Source organism: Dromiciops gliroides, chromosome 1 (assembly GCF_019393635.1).
Source record: "Dromiciops gliroides isolate mDroGli1 chromosome 1, mDroGli1.pri, whole genome shotgun sequence".
In the NCBI taxonomy this organism is placed as follows: Eukaryota; Metazoa; Chordata; class Mammalia; order Microbiotheria; family Microbiotheriidae; genus Dromiciops; species Dromiciops gliroides.
In genome coordinates this window covers 668,046,195-668,072,075 of record NC_057861.1, presented here as the reverse complement: position 1 = coordinate 668,072,075, position 25,881 = coordinate 668,046,195, and the positions used below count along the sequence as shown (strand labels likewise).

General features: G+C 40.5%; 1 protein-coding gene across 1 annotated transcript in view; it reads right to left on the bottom strand.

Moving 5' to 3' along the window:
- Positions 1-23,425, bottom strand: part of LOC122735479 (SREBF chaperone) — an 88,783-nt gene extending 65,358 nt beyond the window's left edge. The window contains exon 1 of the mRNA XM_043977041.1: positions 23,233-23,425. The gene's annotated coding sequence lies outside the window, so the exon portion shown is untranslated. The remainder of the gene's footprint in view (positions 1-23,232) is intronic.
- Positions 23,426-25,881: the final 2,456 nt, after the last annotated feature.

The following is a 25,881-nucleotide window of genomic DNA, read 5'->3' as shown; positions in this document are numbered from 1 at the left end:
GCGCTGTTAATAAAGGAAGAGATGAGGTCACCTGCTGAGAGTGTGGAATGAGTGGAACAGGGCTCACTGTGGAAAAAAGTTTTGAATAGCTATGGTAGGGAATGCTTTTTAGCCAACCAGGTGAATAAAAAGATTACTGATCAGCACTTGAAGTATCATTAAAGTTAAATAAAATCAATTGGTAATGGACCCATTCACTTCTTTTTTCTGTAACCATACATAGGATTGTGTATTTTATTATTATTATTATTATGTGTATATTTTATTCAATTATTTAAGTGTTGAATGGTCATAATTAGTTTTGTTGAATAATTTATCTTTAAAGGTTCAGGGTAGCAACTGAGAGTTTGAGAGGTACACTGTACAGAAAAGTCACAGGCAGGCAAGTTATTCTATTACTTGGTTTACTTTATCATCTTTGAATCCTGATAGCCTATATATTAGTAACTAATACTGAATTAATATTGTCTCTTTTTTTATTAAATAATCTCTGGCTATTGGGATGCCCTCATTTTGAGAAGTGCTGACATAACAAAACAGGGTTGGGGGCGGAGGTGAAATATATTTTTAAAAAATAGTAAATGGTCCTCTGCCCTTGAAATCTTTATCTTTTGAGGGAAATGTATGTACATGCAACATAACTGGCTGGTTGGTTGGTTGTCCTTCATTCTCAAAGAGGACCAAAATGACATCACTATGTTAGAGTCAAATTACAAGGTATCCCACTGTGGCTGATCTGACCAATATGAGTTTGGAATGCTCTACCACAGGTCAGTCACAAATAATCCATGTGAATGTGTGGGTTGGATTCTCTAAATTTGTGTATCTTGCATTTCTTGTTTGTTTTGTTTTGGTTTTTTGTGCGAGGCAATAGGGGTTAAGTGACTTGCCCAGGGTCACACAGCTAGTATGTGTCAAGTGTCTGAGGCAGGATTTGAACTCAGGTCCTCCTGAATCCAGGGCCAGTGCTTTATCCACTGCACCACCTGGCCGCCCCCTCTTGCATTTCTTTTAAGCCATTGCTTTGCTCATAGAACACACCACCTTCTTGAATGTGGGCACGTCATGCTGGGTGGTCTTGTGCCAGTGTCTCCTATGTCATGCAATCAATTCCAAAGTTCTTAAAAGAGTCCTTGAAAGTGTACTTATATCACTTTTTCTGACCACCATGTGAGCACTTGCCTTCTGTGAGTTCTCCATAAAACAGTCTTTTAGGCAAGCATACCTTTGGCATTCGAACAACACAACCAGCCCATCAGAGTTGAGCTCTCTGCAGTAGAGTTTGAATGCTTAGCAGTTTAGCTTGAGAGGTCCTCAGTGTCTGGTATCTCATGCTATAGTGATCTTCATAATCTTCCTAAGACAATTCAAATGGAAGTGATTCAGTTTCCTGACATGGCACTGGTATGCTGCCCAGGTTTCAGACACACAACAATGAAATCAGCACAACAGCTCTGTAGACCTTCAGTTTTGTAGTTGGTCTAAGACCTTTTCTCTCCTACACATTCCTTTGAAGATTCCCAAATGCTGAGCTAGCTCTGGCAATGTGTGCATCAATCTCATCTTCTATGTGTACTGCCCAGGAAAGCATACTGGCAAGGTAAGTGAACTTATCCACAGTATTCAAAACTTCTCCGTTTGCTGTAACTGATGATTCCATGTATGAATGCTGTGTGGTGCTGGCTGACAGAGCACCTGTGTTTTCTTGGTATTAATTGTTAGGTCAAAATTATCACAAGCAGGGGGCAGCTAGGTGGCGCAGTGGATAAAGCACCGGCCCTGGATTCAGGAGTACCTGAGTTCAAATCCAGCCTCAGACACTTGACACTTACTAGCTGTGTGACCCTGGGCAAGTCACTTAACCCCCATTGCCCCACAAAAACAAAAACAAAAAATAGAACAAAAAAAAACAAAAAACAAAAAAAGCTTATTTGGGGCAGCTAGGTGGCACAGTGGATAGAGCACTGGCCCTGGAGTCAGGAGTACCTGAGTTCAAATCTGGCCTCAGACACTTGACACCTACTAGCTGTGTGATCCTGGGCAAGTCACTTAACCCCCATTGTCTCACTAAAAAAAAAAAAAAATTATCACAAGCAGCAGAGAACTGGTCCATATTTTGTTGCATCTCAGATTCAGAGGCTGCATTGAGTGCACAATCATCTGAAAACAAAATATCATGCACAAACACTCCTTCCAATTTAGTCTTGACTTATAGCCTTTTCAAGTTGAAGACTTTAGTAATTAGTAATTACAAAACAATAGATGAAATAGTGCTATATAATATAAATATAATAGTGCTATATAATATAAATTGTGTACATGAGTGCTAGGGGATGAAGTAAAAAGAAAGCTACAGAAGGAAAATCAACTTCCCAGGCAATTAACATTTCAATAGTGCTTCCTTGCCAAATTCTCACAATTGCCCCATGCAGCAGTGTGTCATTCCCTTTTTCTAGAACAGGATACTGAAGTTCAGAGGGGTGAAAAACCCTCTTAGAAGAAGCCTCCCTCAGACAGTATCCTTGAACTCAAGATTTACTACTTCTTACATGGCCATTGCTGTTTAAAGTGAATGCGAAAATAACACATTGACTCTTCACTATAATGCGGTAAGTTGAAAACTGTCATTAATATAGCCAAATAGTAATATTTTGTAGTCAGGAATGCCCCACCCCAACCTCCTGGATCACTGTCTTCTCCAGGCAGAGGGGCTTACATAGCTCAATAAATCATGAGCTATGTGGTTCAGGGTCGCTCAAGACAGACTGGTCATAGTGAAGAGTCCAGACAAAAGATGACAGAAATGGCAAACCACTTCAATATCTTTGTCAAGAAAACTGAGGTGACAGTACTAAAATGATAAAATAGATGACATCAGACCATATAGGTATAACATAAATAATAATATCCCTTATGAATACAAAATGGAGTTGATGAATATTTAAGGGATGAGATTTGATAGAGAGTGCCTGAAGAACTGTGGACAAAGGTTTACAATATTGTACAAGAGACAGCAACAAAAAACATTCTTTAAAAGAAAAAAAGCAAATGTGCAGGGACAGAGCCAAGATGATGGAGGAAAGGCTTGCCTGAGCTCTCCCCAAGACCCCTCCCAAATACCTTCAAATAATGCCATAAAACAATTTCTGGAGCAGCAGAACCCACAAAAGGACAGGTTGAAATTATTTTCCAGCCAAAGACAACTTAGAAGGTCAGCAGGAAAGGTCTGTTGTACTGGGGTAAGAGCACAGCCCAGTACAGGCCACGCCAGCACAGATCCAGCCCCCACTCAGACCCAGCCCCAGAAAACCAGGCCTCTGGAGCCTTTGAGTCAGCAAGGCAGCAAATGCTTTTGGAACTCAGCCCACAGAGGCCAGAAGGAGATTACAGGGGTCTTTTTGCTAGCACTGAGGCAGGACTCTTGTTTTGCCCATACTTGGATCCAGGTCACAGTCTTGGGTGGCAGTCCTATGTGGGTAAGGGACACAAACACAAGAGCTTGCAGCCACAGTGGAACAGGACTGTTCATTGCTCCAGGGCAGAAAAGCAGCCCTGTGGTTGCTTGCAGACCAGAGCACAGGCCAGAAGAGTAGTAAATATACCTCTCTGTGAATCATAATACAACTAAGAAGTCACAAATTCCTAGAAGTATCTCAGAAAACAGTTGCACAAACCCCTTGAAGCTTGGGACAGTACATCCTCCACCCTGGAAGCAGTGCTCCACTTTAACAAAGAGTTAAAAGTCAAGAAATAGGCTGCGAAAATGAGCAAACAGAAAAAAATGTTGACCCTAGAAAGTTTCTATGGTGACAAGGAATACACCCTCAGAAGAAGATAATGAAGTCAAAGTTCCTACATCCAAAGTTTCCAAGAAAAATATAAATTGGTCTCAGGTCATGGAAGTGCTCAAAAAGGACTTTGAAAATAAAGTAAGAGCGGTAGAGGAAAAAATGGAAAGAGAAATGAGAGTGATGTAAGAAAATCATGAAAAAAAGTCAACAGCTTGATAAAGGAGACACAAAAAAATACTGAAGAAAATAACACCTTAAAAAACAGACTGAACCAAATGGTAAAAGAGGTACAAAAAACCAAGGAGGAAAAGAATGCCTTGAAAAGTCGAATTGGCCAAATGGAAAAAAGAAGGTAGAAAAGCTCTCTGAAGAAAATAACTCCTTAAAAATTAGGATTGAGCAAATGTAAGCCAATGACTTTATGAGAAATCAAGAAATAATAAAGCAAAACCAAAAGAATGAAAAAATAGAAAGCAATGTGAAATATCTCATTGGGAAAACAATAGACTTGGAAAATAGATCCAGGGGAGATAATTTGAAAATTATTGGACTACCTGAAAGCCATGATCAAAAAAAGAGCCTAGACATCATCTTCTAAGAAACTGTCGAGGAAAATTACCCTGATATTCTAGAACCAGAAGGTAACATAGAAATTGACAGAATCCACTGATCACCTCCTGAAAGAAACCCTAAAATGAAAACTCAAGAATATTATAGCCAAATTCCAGAGCTCCCCGGTCAAGGAGAAAATATTACAAGCAGCCAAAAAAAAAAAAAAAAACAATTCAAGTATTGTGGAGCCACAGTCAGGATAACACAAGATCTAGCAGCCTCCACTTTAAAGGATAGGAGGGCTTGGAATATGATATTCCAGAGGGCAAAGAAACTGGGATTACAGCCAAGAATCACCACCTACCCAGCAAAACTGAGTATAGTCCTTCAGGGTAAATAATGGGAATTCAATGAAAGAGGACTTTCAGGCATTCTTGATAAAAAGACCTGAGCTGAATGGAAAATTTGACTTTCAAATACAAGACCCTAGAGAAGCATAAAAAAGTAAACAGGAAAAAGAAACCCTAAGGGATATTAAAAGGTTAAACTGTTTACATTCCTACATGGGAAGATGATACTTGTAACTCATAAGAACTTTCTCATTATTAGGGTAGTTGGATGGAGTATATTTAGACAGAGGGCACAGGTGTGAGCTGAATATGAAGGGATGATATCTTTTTTAAAAGTATTAAGGGGTAAGAGGAATACACTGGGAGAAAGGGAAAGGGAGAGGTGGAATGGGGTAAAGTATCTCACATAAAAGAAGCAAGAAAAGGCTTATACAGTGGAAAAGATGGAGGAGGTGCTGGGGAGTGAGTGAATCTTACTCTCATCAGAATTATTCTGGCTCAAGGAAAGAATAACATACACACTCAATTGGGTATAGTAATCTATAGTACCCTGCAGTTACGTAGGGGGGGAAGGGGATGGGGGGAGGGGTGACTGAAGGGAAAGCAGACTGGGTGAGGGGACAGTCAGAAACAAAAATTTTTGAGGCGAGACAGAGTGAAAGAAAATTTAAAATAGAGTAAATGTCATGAGGAGGGTAAAAAAAATTTGAAGTAAGTTTGTCTGACAGGCCTCATTTCTCAAACACACAGAGAACTGAGTCGAATTTGTTAAAATAAGAGCCATTCCCCAATTGATAGATAATCAAAGGATATGAAGTTTTCAGATGAAATAATCAAAGCTACCTATTGCCATATGAAAAAAAAATTCTCTATTTATTGGAGAGATGCGGGTCAAAACAATTCTGGGGTATGTTAAGGCTGAAATTCTAGCTAGTCTGTCTAAAATATCTAATGAGTGGTCACCAATAAATTATAAGCTTTAGCAAGAGTTAGGCTTTTAAGCATTTATTAAGGAGAATAAGAATTTGGTAAAGAGAGAAGGAAATAGATTCCTATCTATTAAAGGGAGAGCACATTTCTAGCTCTGCTCTCCACCGGAGTCCAAAACGAAAGAGAGAGAGAGAGAGAGAGACACAGAGTGCCCGGCTCCCCCTTCCTCCTCCCACCAGCAAACGTCACTTCCTGACGCCAAAGAAAAGACGCGTGGTCTTGCCCTCAAAGACCTTCCTTTCATGGTGGAACTTTTCTACAGTAAGTCTCCAGCAGGTGGCGTCATTCCAATCATTACAGTCCCCCCTTTGTTTCTTCAAGAAACAGGGTGTTTCATTGATGAAATAGTCAAAAATAACAGAATATATCCAATTTTAAATCTCACAGGTACTACCTCATACCTATGCAATTGGATAATAGGACAGCAGAGGGAAATGACAAATGTTGTAGGGGATATGAGGGAAATGAGACATTAACACACTCTTCATGAAGTTGTAAACTGATCCAAACATTCCGTAGAGCAATTTAGAACTATGGCCAAAGGGGTTTAAAACCATGCATGCAGGGGGCAGCTAGATGGCGCAGTGGTTAAAGCACCGGCCCTGGATTCAGGAGTACCTGGGTTCAAATCCGGCCTCAGACACTTGACACTTACTAGCTGTGTGACCCTGGGCAAGTCACTTAACCCCCATTGCCTACAAAAAAAAACAAAAACAAAACCATGCATGCTCTTTGACCTAATAATACCACTACTAGGTCAGTATCCAAAAAGAGATAAAAAACAAAAAGTTGAATTCAAAATTGGGGAAATGTCCATCAACTGTGGAATGGCTGAACAAACTGTGGGATGAGATTATGATGGAACACTATTGATAAGATGCTATAAGAAACGATGAGGAGGATGCTATCAGAAAAACTTGAAGACTTACATGAGCTGATGCAAAGTGAAACGTACTGTATACAAAGTAACAATATTGTAAGATGATGAGCTGTGAATGGCTTAGCTATTTTCAGCAATACAATGATCCAAGACAACTCTGAAGGACCTGAAGGATTTATAAAAAATGCAATCCATCTCCAGAGAAAGAACTGATAGTATCTGAATACAGACTGAAGCATAATTTTTTTTTAATTTCCTTTTTCTTAAGATTTTTTTGATCTGTTTCCTTTCACAACCTGACAAATGTGGAAATGTTTTGCATGACTACACGTATGTAACTTTTATTGAATTTCTTGTGTTCTTAAGGGGGGGTTGGGAGGGAGGAAGAGAATTTGAAACACAAAATTCTAAAAATCAACGTTAAATTGTTTTTATATGTAATTTGGGGAAAAATAATATTGTAAATAAAAAATAAATTTAAAAATATTTTTTTAAAAAGCAGGCAAGCAAAATGGCTAATGGGAGTTTACATATGGGGGGGGGGGAAGAAGAAGGAAAGTGAAAGGTAAAGGAGAAAATGAGATATACCCAACTGACTGAAGAATTCCAGAAAACAAATTTTTAAAAATAATAGAATGGGGGGCAGCTAGGTGGCACAGTAGATAGAGCACTGGCCCTGGAGTCAGGAGTACCTGAGTTCAAATCCGGCCTCAGACACTTAATACTTACTAGCTGTGTGACCCTGGGCAAGTCACTTAACCCCAATTGCCTCACTAAAAAAAAAAAAAAGCCAAAAAAAAAATAATAATAGAATGCGAATAACACAAGCTCTCTTCAAGAAAATTAGAGCTATCATGGAAATGTTTCATGCAAAAATTGGCATGATAAAAGACAAAAATAGTAGGGACTTAGAAGCAGAAGAGATTAAGAAGAGGTGGCAAGATATACAGAAAAACTATACAAGAAAGATCTTAACACACTGATAACCTTGATGTTGTGGTTACTGATCTAGAGCCAGACATCTTGGCTAACAAAGGTCAAGTGGGCCTTAGGAAGCACTGCTAACAATAAAGCTAGTAAAGATGATGATGGAATTCCAGCTGGGCTAATTTTAAATCCTAAAAGATGATGCTGTTAAAGCGTTGTACTCAATATGTCAGCAAATTTTGAAAACTCAACAGTGGCCACAGGACTAGAAAAGATCAGTTTATATTCCAATCCTAAAGAAGGGTAATGTCAAGTAATAGTCAAATTACTGAACAATGGTATTCATTTCACATGCCAACAAGATTATACTTAAGATTCTGCAAGCCATGTTTCTGCAATACCCATAATGAGAATTACCAGAATAGCAGACTGGTTTTCAAACAGGCAAAGGAACTAGAAACCAAATTGCCAACATTTGCTGGATTATTGGGAAAGCAAGGGAGTGCCAGAAAAACATCTACTTCTACTTCACTGACTACACTAAAACCTTTGACTATGTGGATCCTCAAAGAGATGGGAGTACAGATCATCTTACTTGTTTCCCCAGGAGGCTGTATGCAGGCCAAAGAAGCAAGTTAGAACTGAACATGGAACAACTGAATGGTTTAAGACTGGAAAAGAGTATGACAAGACTGTATACTGTCACCTTATTTATTTAACTTATATGCAGAGTACATGATGCAAAAACCCTAGCAATATCAATACAAGATCTATACCCACAGAAACCAAAGGAAAAGAAAAAGGACCCCTGTGTTTCAAAATATTCACAGCAGTTCTTTCATGGTGGAAAGAATTGGAAACTAAGGGAATGCTTTCATCAATTAGAAAATGTCTGAAGAAGTGGTAGCATATGAATCTATTGTGCTATGAGAAATAATGAGGGAGATGGTTTCAGAGAAACCTGGGAAAATATGTATTAATTGATGCAAAGTTAAGTGAGCATAAGCAGGAGAACAATTTACACAACGATATCATAAACAAAATTTCAAAACACAATTCTCATCAACACGATGTCTAACCCTAACTCCAAGTGACTTTACCCAAGGTCACGATGAAAGATACTACTACCCACTTCCAGAAAGAAAAATGAACTCAGTGAAGAATGAGACATATTTTTTTTAATGTAACTAATGAAGGAATTCATTTTATTTGACTATACACATATATAATGGGTTTTGGTTTTTCTTGCTTTCTCAATGGAGTGGGATGGGGGGAGAATTCAGAGCTGAAAATACAATTTAATTTTGCATAATAAATTCAACATGTAGCTTTTAAAAATTAATGTAAATATTTTCAAATAACAGATTTTTAGGAAATAAACATTTGCAGAAATAGTAATAGAACACATTAAATGCATACAACCTGGTTGAAGGAACATAGCAGATATGTTGTATATACTCTACTTATTTCTTCAGTATACCTATCATAAATACTGGACTTTTATCTTTTCAGTCCTTACCATAAAAGAAAATGTAATGCCAAAGCCCAAACATTAAGAGCAAAGCACAATATTTAAGTTCTGACTTACATAATAAAGCTACAACTAAAAGCAGAAACTTCTGATCATCAAATATAGCTGAGCTGGATTTTCAGAAACCTAAAAACATTTAAGATTTTAGTTTTAGTTCAGGAACTTAATTTTTACATTAAAGAAATCATAACGGCATAAGTTTTGTCACTTTTGGGAGACCTGTTTTAATTATTTATTACTCAGGACCCAGACTGAACTGTCAGAAATAGTCTATAAAATAAAGAATTATAGCTCTCCTGTGAATCTATACAACTTTCTATCCCATTCCAAACTGAGCAAAACAAAAGCTTTCACAAGTAAGGTCAAATTCATGTGGAAATGGATTCCTTCATACCACATACTGACTTTTTAAAAAACCTACAAATTAACATTATCTATGGTATATTACCTGTATTTATTTTGTTAAATAATTTCCCAATTATATTTCAATCTGATTAGAGTAGAACTAGGGAGTTTTGTCACCTGCCCAAACTGGGAGGATTTATAGCTCTGGATTACACTTTGGGGGGGGGGGCAGGGCAATGAGGGTTAAGTGACTTGCCCAGAGTCACACAGCTAGTGTTAAGTGTCTGAGGTCGGATTTGAACTCAGGTACTCCTGAATCCAGGGCCAGTGCTTTATCCACCGTGCCACCTAGCTGCGCTGGATTACACTTTTTAAAAATAGTATTTCCTATAGACCATGAACTAGTAGCTAATTTAAAAGCAAAATAACCCTCCTAATTTCTCATCCTCTTCTAACCAAAAGCAGCATCAGCTAAGAAAAGGGAGCCAGACATTACCTTTAAGAGGCAGCCTCTTCTTTGCAAAGATAAAGGAATTAAAGTCCAGAGACACTGTGATTTGCTCACATCATGAAGTCAATAAGAAAAAGCTCTAGAATTCAGACAAATTTCAGATGAATGTCCTATTGTATCGTGCCTCCTGGGAAGCCAGAACCATGAGCATTCCCTATGCACAGTCTTTCTCCTCTGCAGAAGCACCAATAATAGAAACCAAGAGAGCAGAAATATGCTGACATCTATTGCCAGCCAATAGCCTTCAGGGTTTCAGCAATCCCCAAAATGGGGATTATAGGGTCATCTACTACATTACTACCTTAAAGAGTTTCAATTATAAGTGATATTTTGAATAAACAGTTCTATTTCAAGTACAAGGGACTCAAAGAGGTTTAAGAACATCATCTGAAAGAAAGAAAAAAAAGAACATCATCTGAAGTTCTTAAGGAAAGATATAGGTACATAAAGATTAAACTTTCTGACAACTTCAAATAGTAGAACGAAGGAATCCAATTTTCTGAAGATTTACCAAAGAATATACTGCAGATGTATCTCTCCTTAATGGCTTTTTTTTTGGGGGGGGGGGGGAATGAGGGTTAAGTGACTTGCCCAGGGTCACACAGCTAGTAAGTGTGTCAAGTATCTGAGGCCGGATTTGAACTCAGGTACTCCTGAATCCAGGGCCAGCGCTTTAACCACTATGCCACCTAGCTGCCCCCTTAATGGTTTTTTTAAAGAAGGTGGGTGTGGGGGTAAAATGCCCCCTAAATATCTTCTTCCAGTAAGCAATCCTGCAATACTTCTTAGTACTTATCCACCAGTAAGATAACTGAATTCAATAATCATTTCTTAATACTTAATATCCACGTTCAACACCATACTGTCACACATACTTATTTATTTGCTTATTTTGTTTTGGCACTTCCTCCCTACTTTAGAGTGTCTGAATAATTACAAGACAACACATAGGCACTGTAGGAAGACCATGGGGCACATATTTACATGGTGCTCAGTCAGAAACTGCTAATATTTTGTTGAAGTCACAACAAAGTTCTTTCACTGGTTAAACAGAAAATTAATTCAAGATACCAATATTTTCAGTTAGGTATAGAAATTTGTCTGGAGTACAAGTGGAGAACCAGCTGAACTCTCCCAACGTTCCCTTCCAAACAACCTTAAAATAACAACTCAAAACAAATTTTGGAGCAACAGAGCCAACAAAAGGTCAGAGGGAGTGATTTTTTTCAGCCTAAGACAACTTAGGAGGTCCACAAGAGAGGTCTATAACTCCAAGGTGAAAACAGTCCCACGGAGAGGCAGGAGTACCAGTAGTGGGCCTTGGAGGTAACTGCAACAGCAGCAAAAGCAGCTGCTTCAGGAACTCTCAACCCAGAAACAGTAATGGGTTTGGACAACTGGTCAGAAAGAGATTGCAGGGGACCCTTTGCTGGCACTGGGTGCAGCTGCCACTGATTGGCAATTCTCTTGCCTATAAGCAGTTCTGGGTCACAGTTCCAGGATTGAGAGGAACACTTATCATTAGTCACCATAAGGGAGCAGGAGCCCCAGTCACAGTTCCAGGACCAAGAGGAATGCTAGCACTTGTGGCTATACGGGAGCAGGGGGCCCTTCCTGGGTAAAAACCAGAGCACAATAACCACACCTCTTCCAAAGACATCACCTTGAAAGCAACACAAACTTGCACACACCCAGAACTAGCTCTGAAAACAGCAACATGAAAACCATGAAACCTGTCAGTGCCTCCCCACCCTCAGGTGAGCAAAGAGTAACATAAAGTTAAAAGTCAATAAATAGGCTGGAACAATAAGCAAAAAACAAAAACAAAAGCAAAAACCTTGAGTATAAAAGGTCACTACAGTGGCCTGGAAGACCAAGACAAACTTTGAACAAGACAGCAATGTGAAAACAGCTATAAGCAAAGACTCGTAGAAAAATGCTAAATGGAATGCCAGCAAGAATTCCTCAAAGAGTTAAAGAAAGGGATGAGTGATAAGGGGGAAAACTGAGAAAAAGAAATGAGAGAAATACAAGAAAAATATGAAGAATCAACAGCTGGTCAACACACACACACACACACACAAAATCCCCTTTAAATTCCTCATGGTAAAAGAGGCACAAAAATTCATAAAAGAAAAGAACTCCTTAAAAAGCAGAATAGGCCTTCCAGAAAAGGAGATACAAAAATTCACATAAGAAAATAATTCCTTAAAAGGCAGGATTGGTCAAAGGGGGAGGGGGGGTGAGGAAGATTGGTCAAATGGGAAATGAGGTACAAAAACTCACTAAAGAAAATAATTCCTTAACAATTAGAATTGTGTAAGCAGGAGGAAAAAATGGTGAAATACTCACCAGAAAAACAACTGACCTAGAAAACAGATTAAGGGATAATTTAAGAATTATTGGACTAGGGGGCAGCTAGGTGACGCAGTGGATAGAGCACCGGCCCTGGATTCAGGAGTACCTGAGTTCAAATCCGGCCTCAAACACTTGACACTTATTAGCTGTGTGACCCTGGGCAAGTCACTTAACCCTCATTGCCCCGCAAAAACAAAACAAACAAAAAAATCAGACCAAAAAAAAAAAAAAAGAATTATTGAACTACCTGAAAGCCATGATAAAAAAAAAAAGAATCTAAACATCTTATTTCAAGAAATCTTCATGGAAAAAATTCCCTCATATCTCAGAGAGTAAAAGACATTGGAAAAAAAAATCCACCAAGCACCTCCAAAAAGAGATGCCAAAATGAAAACTCACAGAAATAGTATAGCCAAATTTCAGAGCTCCCAGGTCAAGGAGAAAATACTACAAGTAGCCAGAAAGAAGCAATTCAAGTACCATGGAGCCACAGTCAGGATGACACAAGATTTAGCATCTTCTAATTAAAAGATCAGAGGGCTTGGAATATGATATTTTAGAGGGCAAAGGAACTGGGATTACAACCAAGAATCACCTATCCAACAAAACTAAGTATAATCCTTTCAGGAGGAAGGTATTCAATGAAAAAGATTTTCAGGCATTCTGTATGAAAAGACCAGAGCTGAATAGAAAATCTGACTTTCAAATACAAGACTCTAGAAAAGCATTAAAAAGGTAAACAGGAAAAAGAAATCATAAGGGTTTTTAAAAGGTTAAACTCTTTACCTTCTTCCTACATGAGAAGATACTTGGAATTCATAAGAACACTCTCATTATTAAGGCAGCGGAAGAAGTATATTTAGACCAAGGGCACAGGTGTGAGTTGAATATGAAAGGATATCCAAAAAAAATAATAAATAAGGGGTGAGAGGAATGCACTGGGGAAAAGGGAAAGGAAAAGGTAGAATGGGGTAAATTATCTCACACGAAAGAAGATACAGTGGAGGGGAAGGTGGGGGGCGGGGGATTGAGGGGAAGTGAGTGAACCTTACTCTCATAAGAATTGGTTCAAAGAGGAAATAACATACACACTCAAATGGGTATAGAAATTTGTCTTACCCAGTAGGAAAATAAGAGTGGAGGGGGGATAAGACAGGATGAAGTATGTGATAGAAAGGAGGGCAGATTGGGGGAGGGGATAGTCAGAAGCAAAACACTTTTAAAGAGGGGCAGGGTAAAAGGAGAAAGAGAATATAATAAAACGGGGCAGGGATACGATGAAAGGAAATACAGTTAGCAATAGTAACTGTGAAAAAAAAAATTTGAAGCAAGTTTCTTTCATAAAGGCCTCATTTCTTAAACATATAGAGAACAGAGTCAAATTTATAAAAATAAGAGCCGTTCCCCAATTGACAAATGACCAAAGGATATGAACAGTTTTCAGATGAAGTAAGCAAAGCTATAAAAAGGCATATAAAAAAATGTTCTAACTCACTATTAATTGGAGAAATGCAAATCAAAACAATTCTGGGGTACTCCTTATGCCTATTAGATTCGCTAACAGAAGAGGAAAATTACAAAGATTAGAGGGGATGTGGGGGGAAATGACACATTAATGCACTATCAGTGGAGTTGTGAACTGATTTGACTACTTTGTACCGCAATTTGGAACTATATCCAAAGGACTATAAAACCCTGCATACTCTTTGATCTAGTAATGCCACTACTAGGTATATACATAAAATAAAATTTTAAAATTTAAAAAAAAAAGAAAGAAAAGGATATAGATGTACAAAAAAATTTATAGCAGCTTTTCCTCTGGTGGCAAAGAATTGGAAATTGAGGAGCTGTCCAATTGGGGAGTGAATGAATAAATTGTGGTATGTGATCATGACGGAATACTATTGTGCTATATAAGAAATGATGAGCAGGATGCTCTCAGAAAAACCTGGAAAGACTTACAAGAGCTGATACAAAGTGAAATGTACAGTGTACAAAGTAACAGCAATATTGTAAAATGATCACCTATGAATGGCTTAGCTATTCTCAGCAATATAATGCTCCAAGACAACTCTGAAGGGCTTATGATGAAAAATGATATCTATTCCCAGAGAAAGAACTGATAGTGTCTGAATAAAGACTGAAGCATAATTTTTCTTACTTTATTTTTCTTGAGGTTTTTTTGTCTTTTTCACAATATGACTAATATGGAAATATTTTGCGTTGCCTAAACATGTATAACCTATATCAAATTGCTTGCCTTCTTAAAGGGAAGGGAGAGCGGAAGGGAGATAATTTGGGACTCAGTTTTTTAAATGGATGTTAAAATTGTTTTTACATGTAACTGGAGGAAAATAAAAAAAGTTAAAAAAAAAATGATGAGCGGGATGGTTTCAGAAGAAAAATGGCAAGACCCATATGAACTGATAAAAAGTGAAGTTAGAAGAACTGGGATATCATTGCACAAAGTTACAGCAATGTTGTAACAGTGATCAACTGTGAAAGATTTGGCTACTCTGATCAATACAGTGGTCCAAAACAATTCCAAAGGACTCATGATGAAGAAATGCTATCCACCTCCAGAGAGAGAACTGATGAACTCAATGCAAACTGAAGTATAATTCTCACTTTATTTTTTTAAAACAATATGGCTAACGTGGAAATATGTTTTGCATGATTTAACGTGAAGAATTGATTTCATATTGTTTGCCTTCTCAGTAGATAGGGAAGGGTTAGAGGGAATTTGGAGCTCAAAATTTTAAAAGAACACTAAAAAGAAATAGGTGTTTTAAAAATTAAAATAAATTAACAGAATGAGGAAAAGTCACTAATATGCCACAGCTCTTGTGAAAGTGACAGATACTATACTGAAATTAAACATATTTTCCAAAAGAGCTCCAAAACGCTTCTCATAGAGGATCTCATTTATCTTTGAAAAGGATAGGAGTCAATATGTTTAATGTGACTGTAAATATATAACATATCAGATTGCCTTCTGTCTTTGGGAAGGGGGGAGGGAAGAGAGGGAGAAAATTTTGGTATAAAAACAAATGTTGAAAACTCTTTTTACATGTAACCTGAAAAAAAAATAAAGATTAAGATTGAAAAAAAATATTTTTTAAATGGAAGGAAGGAAGGAAGAAAAGAAAGGAAGGAAGGAAGGAAGGAATCCAGACACAGGTAGAAAAGCCAGAACCAAAATTCAGGTTCTCTCTAGCAAATTGGCTGATGGCATCAATAAATTTATATTTTTAAAAATGCATTTAGTACTTACCCATGCATGCGCTGAGTAAAATAACTACATTCATAAAATACTATACCCTTTCTTTAAAAATAAAACAATTACTGGAAAATCTAATTTTAAACAACTTTTCTTTGCCATTTAAAATAATCAATTAGCAGCTTATAGTCTCCTTAGCTGGTTTTCTAGAATTCTCAGACACCTTTCATCACTATATCCAGAGAAAATATGTCCTTGAATAAAGGATCATGGCTGTAAAACTCCTCCTACATAAAAAATTGGACTCATCAGTAAGATATAAGGACCTTTCCATATTACTTGATTAATTGTTCTAAATTCCAGAATGGCTGGTCATTTTTAATATAGAGAGAAAAGAAAAATCCAAGAGTTTGGACATTAAAGTCTTAACTTTAATCACTAAATCTTTCAGGTTATTTTTGAGGAACAGCATGTCATAGTGGATAGAGGGCTACCTCTGAGGTCAGGAAAACTTGAGATCAAGTACCAACATTAGCACAAACTTGTTATGTAATTCATGGCAAATAATGTAACTTATCAGTGCCCAGCCAACTGTCTCAAAGTTGCTCCACAGTTGCTGAAGTATAGTTAAGAATTTTTTCAATTGAAGGTCTCTACACCTATAAAATCCAGATTCAGAGAAAAAGAAACCAAACCAAAACATGTTGATAAGACTAAACTCTCCAATTTTCTACCAAGTAGAAATTCAACTGAATTGGCACAAGGTTTAGTAGATCCCTTTTCTGTTAAATCCACTGTCCTGTTGTGGTATACAGTTGTGAAGTAATTCCTAGTCTGAATAAAATAATGATTTACTATGTGCAAAGCCCTGCACCAAGTACTGGAAACACAAATAGAAAACAGGCCCTGCTCCCAAAGAGCGAGCTCACATTCTAATAGGGAAGACAACACACAATGAAAGTTTCATCTGCAAGTGAGATGGAACGGTCCTGTGGTCCTTAGAGTGCCTGACAAATCCCATCCACCTCTTTGATAGGACCAAGGACTTTAGTGGTTGTCATTTCTTCAAGAGAAGTTACCAGGCTGCAACCAGGAGGATATGTTCAAGCAGAGAGTTTCAAGCACTACCATTCCCTGGGCTCCTGGGTTCAGGATCCTGACTTATCTCCATCCAGGGTCTGAGGGGAGATGGCAATCAAGATGGGGGTGGTGGAAGCCTGCCCTTCTTGGAACATGTTGGATCCTATCTCTTCCCCAGGATACTTGCTGCTTCCGCCGAACTCGCCAGCCTGTCTGTGGGGGCAATTGGTTGGCAGGTAGGAGGAACAGCTGGTCCCTTTTTCACAGCAGTTGCCTCCTAGGAAGATGGCTGCAGTGAAAGCAGGACCAGCAATATGGAGAGTGATGTGAACATCTGCCAGTTGGTGGCAATTGTTGCCGGTGGAGATAAGGAAGATGAGCTCCTACTTCACAACAATTTCTCCCCTCAATGATGGTTGTAGAGACTGGGCTGGAATGGAAGCAGGTTTAGTAAGCTTGGGAGATCCTGCTGTTGCCAAAGATCTTGAGTTCAAGGTCCTGGGCTGTTTCTATCAGTGTCTGACAGAAGGTGTTGGTCAAGGTGTTAGTACAGGCTGTGTGAGGCCATCACGGTGTGTGGCAATTGGTTTGAGTTTGTTACTATTAGGTCTGAAATGCACTATGAGGTCCTGCTTAGAAATGAGGACCCATTTTGCTAGGTAGTCTGAGGCTAAGTGATTTGCCCAGGGTCACACAGCTAGGAAATGTCTGAGTCTGGATTTGAACTCAGGTCTTCCTGACTCTAGGCCCAGTGCTCTATCCACTGAGCCACCAGCTGCACATCTCACCACCACAACTCCAGAAATGCCATCATCTCCCTTGGCCCTTCCCTTTCACTGCTCTAAAATATTATTTAAACCTTGAAATGTATGTAATGCAATTACTTAATCCTGTCCACCTACACAAGTATTCAGCACTTCCTTCTGTTAGTTATTATGGCATGCTACTATTCTTTGTTTATTAGTGTTGCCTGTCTTATATTAGAAAGACACAGAAGAGAATGAAAATTAATATGGATTATCAAGCCAGTCTCTCACAAATTAGAAGAAACTTAAATAAATGAATGCTTTTAGGGGAAGGTGCCTTTGAGATGGGTAAGATTCCCTGTAGTCACCCTATCTAAAGAATCATGTTGATTTTTAAGCATCAAATTTTAAAGCCACTGGCAGGCGCTGAAATATGTTCAAAAAGGGCACCCAGAATGGTTAGGGGTTGGAGAGCATTTTATATGAGGGGCTAAAGGAAATAGGCATTTCTTAGCCTGCAGAAAGACCACTTAGTTAAGGCATAATCCTATTTGAAGGGCTGCCACCTGGAAAAAGAATTAGACTTCTTATGGCTCTAGAAAGCATGGGAGCAATGGGTGGAAGTTGCAAAAAGCATGATTTTAGCTCTATAAAAAGGAAATGCATGGTACAGAGTAAGTTCTTAATAAATGTTCCATCTAAAATTTGGTACTGTACACAAGTGGAATTGGTTGCCTCCTTTAAGAAACAGCAAGTTCTCCTCTATGTCTTAAAAAATCCTGGATGACTACTCCTAATGCTCATTTTAAAGAAGTTTCTCATTCATTTATTTATGGGTTGTGTTCTAGATGACCTCTAAGGTTCCTTCTAACAAATATTAACATCTATTAAAAGGTTTATTTATTTATTGTTTCTCCTCTCACTTCGCTTTTTAAACCTTTGCAATATGCCTTCTTCATTACCCAACTGAAACTGCTATCTCCAAAGTTATTGATCTTCTCTTAACTGATATATCGGATGGCCTTTTCTCAGTTCTCATACTACTTTTTTTTTTTTTTAGTGAGGCAACTGGGGTTAAGTGACTTGCCCAGGGTCACACAGCTAGTAAGTGTTAAATGTCTGAGGCCAGATTTGAACTCAGGTACTCCTGACTCCAGGGCCGGTGCGCTATCCACTGTGCCACCTAGCTGCCCCAGTTCTCATACTTCTTGACCTATCTGGAGCACTTAAAACCACTGACCATCCTCTCATCCTAAATATAAATACTCTTTTTTTTTTTTTGCAGGGCAATGAGGGTTAAGTGACTTGCCCAGGGTCACACAGCTAGTTAAGTGTCAAGTGTCTGAAGCCAGATTTTAATTCGGGGAGTCCTGAATCCAGGGCCGGTGCTTTATCCACTGCGCCACCTAGCTGCCCCCTATAAATACTCTTTCCTCTCAGTTTTCATGTCAGCAGTTATCCCCTGGTTGTCCACCCTACTCCCCCTTCTCAGTCTCCTTTGCTGGTTCATTATCCATATCAGTTCCCTAACCATGGACATCTACAGTGGCTCTCTCAATCTACTCTCTCACTTGATGAGCTCATCAGTTCCTATGGTTTAATTATAAAACACATGCAGATATCTCACAGATCTGTATGTCCAGTCTTAGTCTCTCTTGAGTTGTATTCCCATCTCAAATTTAACAAGTCCAAATTTTAACTCCTGATCTTTTCCCCAAGAGCCCTTCAGAATTTTCCTATTCCTGTAGAGGGCACCACCATCCTTCCAATCTATACATTCATCTACCTTATCTACCTTATCTTGTCATTTTTTACCTCCACAACACTCTTATATCCAACTACTCTCTATTCACATGACCACCACCTTTGTTCAAGCCATCGTCAACTCAGCTGTCAAACTGTGATCTATGAAAGACCTTAGCTTAAAAGTTCAGTCTCCCACTGCATCTTGGGCGATCATCTCCAGTCATCCTGATGTATAACTTGCCACTAACCCTGATGGCTCTAGAGGAGAGAGTGAGGTTGGTGACCTTGCACAGTGTCCCTCACTTAAATCCAATTCACTGCAAGTCATGACATTGGATGTCATGAAAGGACAAACAATATTCTAAAAGCCTGCTAATTAGTCTCCCTGCTTTAAGCCTCTCCCCTCTCCAATGAATGCTACACCCAGCTGCCTAGGTGCCTTTTCTAAAGAGCAACTCTCACCTTGTCATTCTCTTACTGAATAAACTCCAGTGGCTCCCTATTGCTTCCAAGATCAAAATCTTCTGCTAGCATTTAAGGCCTTTTACCACCTGGCCCAACTCTACCTTTCCAATATTATTATCCATTACTCCCCTTTCCACATTCTACAATCAGGCCAAACTGCCCTTTATGCTATTCTTCAAACAGCACTCCATCTATGCCTTTTCACTGGCTGTCCCCTCAAGTTTGGGATTCACCCCTTCCTCACCTGTACATCTTAAATCCCATGTTTCATTCAAAACTCCGCTCAAATACCACCTTCTACATGAAACTTTTCCTAATCCCCCCAAGTTCACAGTGCCCTCCCCTCCCACAATTACCTTGCTATTATTTTGTCTAATTGTTCATAAACTTATGTATATGTTGGCTCTTAACAGAATCTATGCTCCTTGAAGACTGGTACTATGATTTCTGATCAGTATCTCCCCTGCCTACCATGGTGTCTAGCACATAGTAGGCACTGAATAAATGCTTTTTTAGGGGGTAGCTAGAAGGATAAAGCACCAGCGCTGGATTCAGGAGGACCTGAGTTCAAATCCGACCTTAGACACTTGATATTTCCTAGCTGTGTGACCCTGGGCAAGTCACTTAACCCTCATTGCCCTGCAAAAACCAAAACCAAAAACAAAAAACCCACATTTTTAAAAATGCCTTTTTACTGAATGATAAAAGACCATCCATGTTATCCTCAAGAAGCTGTCTATCTGGTGAGAGTGAACATGAAAAAAATTACAAGTCCAAGTGGCAAATGAATAGCATAGATGAACATCAAAGTTTAGAGGAGAGATGATGGTATCAAAAGTTGCAACATGTTTTTCCACAATCTCTAAATACATGGATGAAAAAAATTCTTACAGCATAAACAGGCCAGATATTTGTCACCACCTCCTGGTTCCACCACTTCTGACTCATCTTACCCCCCCCCCCCCCACTGTTTTCCTGTTCTACCAACCTGTTGCTTTCACCACCATCTCATCTGACAATGGAACGGCTAAGGTGCTAAAAATACACAGACTGGAATTGAATCATTTTTGTTTCATTATTAAATTCTTATCTTCTAATATAAAAAAGGATACAAAAGCAAAATATGAAGAGAAAAGAATGCTTTGAAGCTACAAGGCATAGTAGAAAGAACACTGGACTTAAGTCAGGAGACCTAAATTCAACTATCGCCTCTGTCACTACTCTGATCACAAGATGGGATCCTTGGGCCAGTCCCTCTGCCCCTCTAAATCTGTTTTCTTATCTATGAAATGAAGAATTGGACTAGATAACTCCTAACCCCATTCCAGCTCCAAACCATGTGAGTGAGGGACAGAAAAGCAGAAAAATTGCTAATACCAATAAGCAAGTGACACACTAAAAGCAGCAATCCTATAACGATGACACAAGTCAAATAATAAATAAATTTTAGACAGACATCCTAAGACTACATTTTCTTGCTGTTGCAAATATATAAATATACTTATTAAAATTTGAAGTAACAAGAGGAATTACTACCTAGACATTTACTAAACATTAAAAAATCCTCACTTATTAGTGCCTGAAGTATACTAGATATGGGTCCAATTCCAATTTCTACAACTTACCTTATCACCTTACACAAGTCCTAACCTCTATGCCTCAGTTTTCCCAATCAATAAACTGAGATTCCTTTCTTATTTACCTCAAATGGGCAAAATTATTTAAGGAGGTATGAGTCATTAATTAGCTTGTTAAAAGTACCTTGAAATCTCCAGGTAATTAATAGGGTAATTTATATATGGTTATTCTCTTTGTATATGAGCTGCTCTGTGCATGGGAAGAAAGGGATTAATGGAGAGAGACTAAAAGTCAGGAATATGTGAGTTAAAATTTCACCTCAGACAATCGTTAGTTCCATGACTCTGGGCAACAAGTCATTTAACCTCTCTACATCAAGTTTTCTTCACCTGTAAAATGGGAAGCACTTTGGAAACCTTAAATCTCTATATAAGCATGAGATATTATTTATGGAAAATACTACATACCTTAAAAGGAGTTAAAAATATATATCTAGTGTTATATTTTAATACTGACCTAGAACCTACACATAATACTATATTCCCTCCTACAAAAAACATGTTTCCAGTGAAGAAAAACAATGAAAGCTTTTCTGAAACAAGATCTTGGCTATATAAAAACGAATGTAAATGAAAATAACTGAATTACCTAGGGCAACTTAAAAATACACATTTTTCAAAAATTCTTACCTCAAATGGTAAAAGTTCTTAAAGGATAACTTGTATTTAAATTCCACATTAACAATTAAAAAGCTAAATAGAACAGCCTTCAACACTAAATAAAGATCAAATATAAAACCTTTTTTTTCAGCTTTCAAAGCCTTTCCAGTATTCTTACACTAGAGACTCTTCCACCTACTCCAAGATCCAATGACGCTGGCTTCCTTGTTCCTTGCACAAGACACTCCATCTCCCACTCTCTGCATTTTCACCGGCTGTCCCTCATGCTTGAAATGCTCTTCCTCCTCCTTTCTGCCTCCTCGATTCTTTCAAATCTCAGCTCAAATTCCACCTTCTGCAAGAAACCTTCCCTCTGAAACTACCTCCAACTTACTTAGTATATATCTTGCAAATATGGACATAATCGTCTGCCGGTAGCTTCCCCATTAAACTGAGAGCTCCTTGGGTTTGGGGTTTTTTTGGCCTTTCTTCGAATCCACAGTGCTTAGCACCGTGGCAGGCACATTATAAGCAGCTTATTAGGTCTATGATAGGATGAGAATTTGGTCCATGGAGTCCATCCATGACCTAACAAAAACCACCTACTCGCATCCCATCCGATAACTTTCCTTCCTAAGTCAGTGCCTGGCCCATAGTGCTCCCTAAATGCCCGCTGACTAACTTGGGCAACTTTGCGTGATTCCGATCTTTTCCCAAAGGACCACCTCCGAGGGTCGCCCTGCAGCGTTCGAAATACAGTTTGTGCTCCACTACTGTACGGTATAGACCAATTGCCTAAAAACCAGAGGGGGCAGAGGCCAGGAAAGAGCCCCATCCCTACCCCCAGGCCCCGGAAAGAGGCCCGCGGCAGCACCGCCGCCAAGAAGCGGACCCAGCCCCGCGGCGGCCCCGGGGGCTCGGAAGGCGCTCCCCCTCGCGCGCGCGCACACGCGCGTCAGCGCACACATACACACATACACACGCACGCACACACAGGCACACGCGTGCGCACACTCACGCACACGGCTCAAGTTTTGCTCCAGCATTCTCACGGCAAAGAAAGGATGCCCGGTCCCCCCGCCTCGGTGTCCGGGAAGCCGGGATAGGGGACGGCCACTGGAGAGAAGTTGGGGAGCCCCCAGGACCCCCGCCACCTTCTCCGCTCCCCAGACCCCGGCAAGCTCCGACGCCGGCCGGACCAGGACGAGTGGAGTGCGGCCGCTGAGGCGGGTCCTCCAAGGCGGGTGCGGGAACAAGCAGGTGGCGGGGGCGAGGGGCCGACACCACAGGTGACTCCCCTCCGGAGGGGAGGAGCGGGAACAGCGGCCGCAGCTGCCGAGAACGCGGGAGGGAACAGTCAGAAGGCCCGGGCGCCGGGGTCCGACGGCGCAGAGGAGAGGGGGGAATTATGGGGACCGGGGCGGGCCGAGCCGGGCCGGCAGCACCGGAGCACGCGCGGCCTAGAGCCCGACAGAGGTGGGCGGCCCGCGGCAGCGACGTTACCTGGGGCGGCGGCTCGCGGGGCCGCGGGAAGGCCTGGGCTCGGCGTGCGCGCCCGCCCGTCAGCTCCCGGGTCCGGCTCCGGGCTAGGAGGGAGGGACGCGAGGGACGCCCTCCGCTCCGACAGCGGCTCCCAGGCTCCACTCCGCTCCGCTCCGCTCTCCTCCCACTTCACCTCTCACCTCCTACCTTTCCCCTCCTACCGTCCCGCCCACTCTCCCCTCGATCCCTCCCCAGCCTCTTATCTCCTCCTCTTCCCGGCCCACGCACGTGCTTCCGCACGCCGCCCGCAGCGCCTCTAGCCACGCCCTCTCCCGCCTCTCGTCGCTCGTCGTGCGCACGCGCAGGCCCACTAGTCGGGCGGGGGAGGGCTTTGGGAAAGGCCTGGGAGGTGGGCGGGGACAGAGGAGTCCTTGGGCCTCCTCCTCGTGCACACCCCCTGGCCCGCCCGTGGACGCCGCCTGGCTTGCTCGTGCATGCCTGCAGCTCCTACAGATCTACGCTGAATCCAGACTTTGAGAACTGGGATGGTAAGAAGCAGCCCAGTCCTTGGGCCAGCTGGGCTGCTCAATGGATAGACCCTTCAGTCTTCCAGACTGAAGTTCATTCAAAGCCAGTCTCAGATGCTTGCCATGTGACCCAGGGCAAGTCACTTGACCTCTGTCAGCATCACTCTCCTCAATAGTGAATTGGGGATACTTACAGGATAAGCATCCCATGAGTTATTTGCAAAGTTCTTAGTCTGGCACAAGTGGGCTCTTAATAAAAACCTGTTTCCTTCCCCCTCCACAAACGTAGAAACCAACTCGTATTGTGTGTGTACAGGTAAATATGTATATGTATACACAGACACATAGTTTCAGGCAACTGGGTAGGATTTATCTGCTAACTGAACAGGTTGGGTCTGTGTGAGCATAGGTGTCGTGATTGTTGTTTGTCCTTCGTTCTCAAAGAGGACCATGACGTGGAGGTGATGTCATGACTTACACTGAATTGGATTTAAGTGAGGGACACTGCAAGGTCACCAACCTCATTCTCTCCTCCAGAGCCATCTGGGTCCCGGGCCAGATACATATCAGGACAACAGGAAATGGCTCCAGATGTTTAAGGCAATCAGTACACAGCGCTAGTAATGTTTGAGGTGAGATTTAGAACTGAGGTCCTGCCGACTTAAGGGTCAGTGCTCTATGCATAATATAAAATTATATTTAAATTTAATTTAAATAACAAACAGTGTCTGTGCCAGACACTATGCTAAGTGCTTCATGATTATTATCTCATTTGATCCTCTTAACAATTAGCCTGGAAGTAGCCGAAGCAGGATCCAAACCTACCAAGGCACTAAACCAAGAAACAGGAGCATGGGAGTATCCTCTTTCAGAGAACTCTCTACCTACACTCTAGGGGCACTATTAAGAGGATCAAATGAGATAATAATCATGAAGCACTTAGCATAGTGTCTGGCAGAGTAAGCTCTATTATCATTGTTCGTTATTTAAATTAAATTTTAATATAATTTTATAATATCATTGTTATTTTGACTTCCTCTCACATACCATGCGCTACTGGCCTACTCGCTGATTGATATCTGTACAAGATGTTCCATCTCTAGCCTCCATGCTTGGCACAGACTGTTCCCCATTTTTTAGAATGTTCACCCCTTGGCCTCCAGGAACCCCTTAGGTCCCTTCAAGTGCAAGTTCAAGCTCAGCCTTCTTAAAGAGGCCTTTCTGTGTGTATTTATTTTCCACTTGTAACTGCTGTCTACTTAATTGAGAGCCTACTACATTCCTTTAGGAGACTATAAGATCTTTTTTTTTTTTTAGTGAGGCAGTTGGGGTTAAGTGACTTGCCCAAGGTCACACAGCTAGTAAGTGTTAAGTGTCTGAGGTCAGATTTGAACTCAGGTACTCCAGACTCCAGGGCCGGTGCTCTATCCACTTCGCCACCTAGCTGCCCCGAGAATATAAGATCTTAAAGTCAGGGACTGTATTACTTCTGTATGCATTCCCCCATTGTTTGGTATGTGATAGGTATTTTATATCCAATCCATCAGTACATATTTATTAAGCATCAACTATGTTCCAGGAGCTGTGCTAGGGATAAACAAAAGAGTTAAAAGACAGTCCCTGCCTCCAAAAAGCTTACCTTCCAATGGAGGAGACAAACATGTGAACAAATACATGCAAAGCAAGCTATATATGGGATAAATAGGAAATGGTGAACAGAGGGAAGGCACTAGAATTAAGAGGGGTTGGGGAAGGTTTCCTGTAGGAGGTGGGATTTTAGTTAGGACTCAAAGGAAGCCAGAGAGGTCAGTAGTCAGAGCAGAGGAAGGAGAGTATTCCAAGCATGTCTTTTTCTAGGAACAGCCAGGAGGCCAGTGTCACTGGACTGAAGAGTAAGAAGACTGGAAAGGTGGGACAGCTAGGTGGCACAGTGGATAAAGCACTGGCCCTGGAGTCAGAAGTACCTGAGTTCAAATGCAGCCTCAGACACTTGACACTTACTAGCTGTGTGACCCTGGGCAAGTCACTTAACCTTCATTGCCCTGCAAAAAAATTTTTAAAAGAAGAAGAAGGGGGGCAGCTGGGTGGCACAGTGGATAGAGCACCAGCCCTGGAATCAGGAGTACCTGAGTTCAAATCCAGC